The sequence below is a fragment of the Manduca sexta genome, chromosome 8, assembly GCF_014839805.1.
Source record: "Manduca sexta isolate Smith_Timp_Sample1 chromosome 8, JHU_Msex_v1.0, whole genome shotgun sequence".
Lineage (NCBI taxonomy): Eukaryota > Metazoa > Arthropoda > Insecta > Lepidoptera > Sphingidae > Manduca > Manduca sexta.
In genome coordinates, this window is record NC_051122.1 from 4,862,352 (window position 1) to 4,871,119 (window position 8,768).

An 8,768-nucleotide genomic window follows, 5' to 3' on the forward strand; every position below is an offset into this window, starting at 1 on the left:
TTCCAAGCGTTACTGCACAATTTTTGACAAAATTAATGACAACATAGCAGTTTTAAAGTGTATGGGTGTTTTTATTTATTTATTTACGTAATAAAATGTTTACTACCGTCTGATGGACTAATTAATGTTTTGTTGTTTTTTTTTTTTTTGATTTTGTCGTCGTTTTTTATTATAATTTTCTCCAGAGGTTTCGTAGACTTTGCAGCCTTCGTGGTCACGGAGTTGACTGAGGTGCTGGTCAACCGATCCATACAAATCAATCCATCCATCGAATATCTTGTATCTTATTTAATATTTTAACCGACTTTTAAATTAGGAGGAAGTTTTCAATTTGTGTTTATGCTTTTTAATCTGTGCTCTTGATTTAATAAACAACGAAGAAAGTTGTTTTTAGTGCAAATGAAATTGTATACGGTTTCAGTACCTACCATATATATTACCATTGTCAGTATCAGCACCACTGCATGTTCAAATAAAACATATTCATATTTTTGTAACAGTGTTCAATATTCCATATTCAAAAGTTATAACATTTATTTCATAAAATATTATCTTGTATAATATTTAAACCGAAATACATTGACGCGTATTGTTAAATTTTGAATTTTATGTTAAATTTATTATTCCCCTGTCAATTATTAATACTGTTGTGGGATTTATTTAACATTTTGCGTGTATACTCAACGAGCATTTGATATTGTACAACTACAAAAAATATTGTTTTTCGATTATATATTCATTAGAAAGCTCTTTTTTTACTTAGTATTTTTGTTGATTGGATGGTCTCCTAATTTCGTCGTTCAGGATTTCGATGGCTACGTTATTAAAGTTTGGGTTTTCAGAAGAGTAAACCAAGGGCCGTATTCTAAAGTCCACAAAGTCTCGAATCGCATACAGTATACGTATACAGCGATACGGTTATTTGAAACGATTTCACATGTTAACGCGTATTTTTTGGGTTTAATCGTCTTTTTTATATTATAATTTTAAGATTCAATTATACTTTTCAGAAATTGCTCCCAATTCCTCCTAATCTGTTCCAGGATTAAAATAAGCATTTACCTTCGTATTAACGCATTGTCAGAACGGGTGAATACTTACAGTACTCATTCTGACAAATGAAAACTTAACGTCAGGACAGGATATAAAGACTGGTTGAGTAAATTTTGAATATAATAAATATTCCTTTAATATGTTTATAAATAAAATATCTTCATAAAAATTCTTAACAAAACCTCATTTAGGTCTCTTATATTTTTAAACATAGAATATAAAATTTTACGTTTTATTATTTTTATATGGCCTTGAAGCAAAGTGTATACATGTAAAAAAAATATGCCATAACTTTTTCGACATGTCTTTACATATTCAAATTTTTACTTTAACTTTTGTCTCAACCACTAAACATAAGACCATATCGATTTTCCTCAATGTCCACAACTTTGCTAAGTGTAACATCTTTTTTCAATAAATACAAACAACAATGAATTTGTTATTTAAATAAAATGAACTGAATCGCTTTAATAATAAGGTAAATATTTCATTTGCACGGTTGAAAACGCTTAGCACGCAAATTGATATTTAATAAATATTTTTTAATTAAACGTTCTCTTTACAATCTCGCTAACAGCCAATTACTATCTATTCATAGTTTAAAAATAAATAAATTATTAAAGTTTTTATCAAGCACAGAATAAATGTTGCCCATAACATATTTGGATGATATTAAAAGCTTTATTTTAATTAAGTACTAATCAAAAATATTTTTGTTGAGAATAAAAGTTACGTAATGTGTAAAAGGAAATAATATTCGTGTTATTTCATAAAGATTAATACGTTGGTAGATTATATGTTTTGAGAATATCTTTTAGTGGTAATTACATTAATTTTACTATCACAGTGAAAGTATTATCGCGTATATTTATGTAAGACGGTATTTTTGTGATTAAACAAGAATAAAATAAAAACATTGAGTATAACTGCATACATTTAGAATATTAAATAGATAAAGACATAAAAACGCTTAAAATGAGTCACTTGTTTGCTAAATACGACACTAAAATGCAAATATTTGGGACACAGTGGCTTCGTTATATAAACAATAATGGTGATATTTTAACATTAATACATCGGATTTATTTACTCAATAATTATTTATTAAAATGAGAAAAATTTGTCTTGTGTCGAAAATTATTTTGAAAATATTGAAAATACTTTGGTAAAATTAATAACAATAAATTATTATGTTAAAACTTTAGTGTTTATTATATTTTTTTTTTCACACAATAAAATGACGTTTTCGTGAAAATTTGCATGAAGTTAATGAATTTTCGTGCGTGTAAATAAACATGTTCTAAATGTTTTACGATATGAAATGGTTAGTTTCTATTTAATATTTTTTATTTATAAATATGCGATTTTTTGCCGAAAAAAAGCTCTAAAAATTTAATTTTTAGTGAAAACAAAAAATATTTTAATCAGAGTTACTAAATATAATAATGTACTTACAGTGTAGCGCAAGGGGGGCACATAGCCGAAAGCGCACGAGTGTTCGCCCGCCGCTCGGCCGCGCCGCCGCGCTACCGCCGCATGGCGCTGGCTCCTGCCGTCCAGCGCGAGAGGCTTCCGCGCGCGACCACTCCGCCAAGCGCGTGCAGTCCACGTGTCCCCACCAACAGTCCGACTGCCGACAACACAGAAACCGTCACCGACCAGACCCAAACGCCGGCCCGAGCTCGCACTCTCGCCTACATTATTTATGAAATCGCGGCCCGCTCCTGTCGCATTGCAGGCCGCGCTTCGCTCGCACGCGACGAACGCTGCGAGGTCCACGAGGTGGCGTGCGTGGAACGGCCGGCGTGCTGATTGATCGCTCACAACTCAGTATACTCACATTAGCATGCCAGCGTCCCTCCCGGTTATCAACTAAAGTTAACGTAAACAATTGAACACACAATCATTTTGTGGTAGCGCGGCGCGATATCACATGCCGGTCGGACGCGGATGGAAGGAGCTCGGGCTGAGGGGCCCGGCTCGTCAGAGCATCGGCCCCGAGGGCTCGGCGCCGCAGGGCAGCTCGCCACCGCACCGTATGCGGCGTTTGCTTGCTAAATGAGCGGATTAGATGCGCGGGGCGGAAGTGTCGAAGGCGACACGCGCGTCGTTGCCACTGCAGGCCGCCACTGAGGCGGGGCGGCCGGAAAGCCTCCCGCGCCCCGGCCCGCCCCCGCCGACACCCTCCCGCGCCACCCCGCCCGCCATGTGCCCGGAGCGCGCTCAGCCTCTCGCCTCGCAAAGGGTTGTCGGCAAAGGGAAATTGCTACTATCGTCTTTTTGTCGTGACGACAATTGGCTGCGCTTCAGGCGGCGCTTTCTCTTTGACCGGAGTCCCGGGGTGGAATCCCCGGAGCATCAAGCGTATTTCGGCCGCCGGTACCGCCGCTGCCGCTGCCGTCGTGGCCGGCGGTGGCTATCGGTATCGGTGGGTAGTCGGCGTGCCGATTGTTTTGAGTCATGTATCGGGGTCGGGTTATGTAACGGCGTGCGGGTACCGTGGCCGTTTCACAGACGCAGCGCGCCTGTCGGAATACCCGTAACGCAGCCCTTAAATTTCTAGTGAACCGCTCCGAAGGTTGCCGAGCGCTGCCGAGCGGCGCGCGGCGGTCGCCGAGCGCGGCCGAGCGCGCGCCACCGGCGCCGCCCAGTCGATAAGGCCGTCTCCACTCGCCGAACAAAGACACTAACCTATAATAATTACATTTAATTAAGGATAACTGGACTATTTTGTATAATGAGCATATCGCGCTGCATCGTTAATGGCCAGATTTCCACTTGATTAACCGTATTCCGTTCGACATAAGGCTTATTTTGCAAGTTTAAAACTCCGTGAACACGTGTAGATGGCATGACTGGAGACTAGAGGCTAAGTAAACACGCGCATTCGCTCCCTACAACGATATTAAACTTCGAATAAATAATTTAGTGTTCGTTTTTATTTACTACTTTCACAAAAACATTATTACAGCTTTTTTTATTGTGTAAAATTATGTTTGGCTAGACTGTAATACTATGTTTCAATTAGTTAGATCATAATATTTATTTTTTCGTTCTGATTTATCCAAAAAGTTTCAGACTATTATTACTTTAGTAAAATAAATGATAATAAATGCTTTATAAATTTACGCCAAAACAAATTAAATACAAGTTTTGTTTCGTGGGTATTCGACGCCCGCTGTATTTTGTTGCGGGATTAAAAATGCTTACTTTAAATCCTGTATCCCAAACTATTTCTCTCTATATTTTCTCCATGTGGTAATCGAACTATGGCCATTAATCTCACGACTTCATTATACTAAACTATTAAGCGATTTAAATATCAGTTTACAAAACAACAAAATTATTTGAGAAGAACTAGTTTTGTTTTATAATTCGCATAACACAAATATAAAAATATAGGCTAGATCTGTCTTTAAGAGCTTTAAATTAAATTAATATAAAGTAACACTGAGTTTTAAGCTGTATCCAACATTCGTTGTATGTACTGTAGTGTGCACTACAATGTAATAATATTCGAAATGTCATGCATGCCTATGATTTGTATGATTATGTTGTACTTTTTTATTTTAATGTCACATTGTTAATAACTTCTTATGTAATTTATATGCTTGACTTGCTAAATACACAAAAAAATCTAAGATTTTTTTACCGCCATTTCCCGGTTTTCATTTTACGTAATCATTTCTCGCGCTTGTTTATAATTTAGTTTTTTTCATAAGTCCGTTTTAATATCCATGCATTTAAGAGCTTAAAGGGATACGAAATTTCCTTTCTTAGAAAATATACTTGTATTGATCATCTGTTTTTACCAGATTTGCTATTTAGTCTTAAATAAAGAACTAGTTTTAGTTCCTTCTAGTAAGTCTATAAATCTATCTAAGCGATATGTCTAAATCTGTGTATTTCGTTGTTGCGGAAATAATAGATGCTTCTATTTAAAAAAAAATTGAGCACGCGATAATTGTTCTAAATGGAGTTGACTAATAAAATTTTAATAATAAAATTAAGTTTTAACTAAAATTTAGATATTTTAGTGAGCTTTTGAAAATCCGTATATGATTAAAATAGAGAATAATATATATTTTTTGACGCATAAATTATACTCTTATAAACGATTAACTAAATATGCATTTACAGCAACATTATAAAAAACGATACCAAAGATTCACAATTATAATTGAACTGAAAGTTTTTTTTAACTGAAACTGAAATAAACGAGTGCAATTGGTTTTGTTCCGCAGCGGGCTCCTGACTGCCGGTTAATTGATAGGAAATGAGGAAGTTTGATATTTCCATTCTTGTAACTTTTGGTGCAGTCTTCGGTTGATTTGTTCAATCTATTCTTCTGAACTTTTAAAAAGAACGTATAGTTATTCTGAATCAAACATTGTCGTATATTCTATAGACACGAACGTCCATATAAACTATTTGTTCAAAAATGGCAACCAAAACGTCACTGTTATAACCTATTTATTCACTTGAACAACAATTAATTTTACTTATTTGACATATTTTTTTATTCAAATCCAAGTTAATACTTAGACTCGAGTTCTTATATCATAGAGGCGCCACTTCGTACACAACCACAAACTATTAGCAGTTTGTGGTTGTGTACGAAGTGGTGAACGAATTGAACTGCAATCCATTCAAACTGACTAGTATGGTCAATAAACCATACTAGTCAGTTTGAATGGATTGCAGTTCAATTCAGTTGAATACAGTGAATGTTCGGAATGCCGAATCTAGCACAAAGTACACATATATCGATGGAATCAAATGTTTAAATTAAGCTTGAATTATTTTACCATGTTTTAAGGGTGAAGTTTAATTTTAACGGACGCTTGCCTGATGTCAGTCCAAGGTAATAGTATAATGACAACTCATACAAAGTATTGTCGATCTAGGCTTTGAACTAATGACCTTCCATTGCCAGAGTATACCAAGAAGGCAACTAATTTTAATAAGTCATTCGACAGTCTAAAGAAAAAGTGTAAGGAACACTAACACAGAGTATTGCTGATCTAAGCTTTGAACCCACGGCCTTCCATTGCCATGCCAAGAAGACAACTAATTTTAATAAGTCATTCTAAAACGGACAGGATTTGAATCCCGGATAGCGACCACCGCACACAAGGTGTAAAACCTGCCATAGTGGCACACGTTAGTGTTTCGCGTTCCGTGTTTAGCCTGGGTTCAAACTGCATACTTATCATTTTGATTGGCGAGAGATAATCTTCTATCAGTCGACTGTCTGGACCTCACTGCTTACCATAATATGCCTTTAAAGTTTCAGCTCATATTCTTATTTTATAAAAATACTAGCTTTTGCTCGCGGCTTCGCGTGAAGAAGTTCTCCCGGATATTTCTTTTCCGAGTTACTTGATATGTATCGGTATATTACGACCAAATTACACAAAATTATTATAAATGTATGTAGCATATGTGTTATTTTGGTGTATAACCAACACTACTGTAAAGTATCATCCAAATTCGTTTAGTAGTTTTTTAGTAAAAGAAGAACAAACATACGTACATACATCCATCTTCACAAATTTTCGCATTTATATAGGTTATACAAAATATTATGCTAAGTTCTCAGCCCATACAACAGAAATCCACAACACAACCACTCAAGCTATTACAATTTCGCCCAAACGCTGTATCGAACAAAAGCTATTTTTCCCTAACAAAAGTACTTTTCGAATTTCAAACAGTCTTAGCTTTCATAATTCGAATTCAGTACCTTATTGTTCGATTATTCTTATTTTGAAATTTAATTGAGAATCAAATTCTCATTGGGACGGACCACTTGAGATAAATCGTTATTTCTTTAGAGAAATAAGTAAATTGGTTTCGCGTGAATAGGGTTGGTGCGATTAGCAATTAGCAATTTAATTTTTAATCTTTCGTAATTGGCTGGGTTTTAATAATGTGTTTCGATTTATAGGAAAATACTTCAGAATAAAGGTTTGATGTCATGGCTTACTTATTTTTTTTATCTTAATATTAAAAGACAAACGCAATATCCATTTATTAAGAGTAACAATAACTTTGAATAAAAAGTACTACCAGTACTGCAGTAAAAGCGCCAACTTGAGATCTGTATCATTTTCCATAAATCAATTCATTAACTTATTGTATTCCATATCTATCCTTTATATTCCACACTTGTAATTTTAAATAGGACTATAAAGGTAATAAACACGAGTCTAAGAAGTTTAATATTATAATTAGCTATCATTTTCTCAGTCAAGGCAACCCTACAGAAAGCATCAATATCCCTCTTGTTTCCACTTCTCAATTAAATTACGAAGGGAATTTATTCTGAAAACTTCCACAAACTTGTTTATGGTGCATTTTATGTTTACAAATGAAAGACTGAACAAATAATTAGAATAAAGCCACGGTAAAAATAAATAAAAACATATCTACACAATTAGAAAATTAAGGTTAGTTTACAGTAAATATTTTTAAATATCAATATAATAAGTATATACTAAATTAATATAAATGGGAGGCCGAAATGACTACATTGTTTAAAAGTAATCTTTGTGGCCTAAAAATCGTTTTTCGACAGAAAGTAGGTTCTAATTTTAACCATAAACAGTAAAATAAGAAAAAATATTGTAACATCAAGAACTTTGAAAGTACTACACTTACATTCGTAAGTAACGCAATATCAAAATGACCCTGTATACATTGGTATTATTTTTTATTTACCTTGTTTATGTGTGTTGTTAGATTTTTTAACTTTTACTAAGATTAAGATTTAATTCTATTGAATTTCTTTTAAGTAATTGTTTTTATATACATGCTGTTTCACACCAGACTCATCCATAATGTTCAATTAACCATCTTTATTAATTGATCTTGTTGGTGTGTCCTTAAATAAATAAACCCGTACTAGATCAACGTGGTCAACTAAAACCTAAACCCTCTCATTAGTAATGGAGGCCTGTGCTTGTACCAATATATATAATATGTATAAAGTCAACCATTGTGAAGTAATCTCCTCAAACACTTACACTTAAAAGAATCGTACATGCAGGACAAATAAATGAAAGGAATAGGAATTAGATCAAGATGGAACTTATTTGGCACATGTTTAATACAAGCTCTAATAATTTTAATTTATTTAAAAAATATATATTTTACTCAAGTAAGCACTTAAGGCTCTTATGATAAAGATAATCGTAAAATATTCTGTGAAATAATTTAGATATATTTAAATGACAAGCACGGGTTTACAGAAGACATTGACGCGGCGGGGATGGAATGGCATCGAAGCTGAGGAAGAAGACTTGAAACTTCTATATTAATCTATCTATATATTATATATATAAATGAATCCCTATTTCCCTTGGTCACGCCATCACGCGTGAACGGCTGGACCGATTTCACTATTTTTTTTGTTGTGTGGATCAGGAGAAGATTCTTATGAAAGAAAAAATTCAAAAAATTGCGCGGAAAATTAGAAAATTTAAGAAAACTTGAAGAAAATATTAATTTTATATAACTGTCAATTGTTTGAAATAACTGTCAGCGATTGACAGAATGCGCGCTGCAAATTCATAGTTAAGACGGGACAACGTCTGTCGGATCAACTAGTTAATACATAAAGCTGAAGAGGTTGTTTGAACGCGCTAATCTCAGAAACTACTAAACCGATTTTTTTTTTCACTTTTACATTACTCCTGCATGCTAAAGGCTGC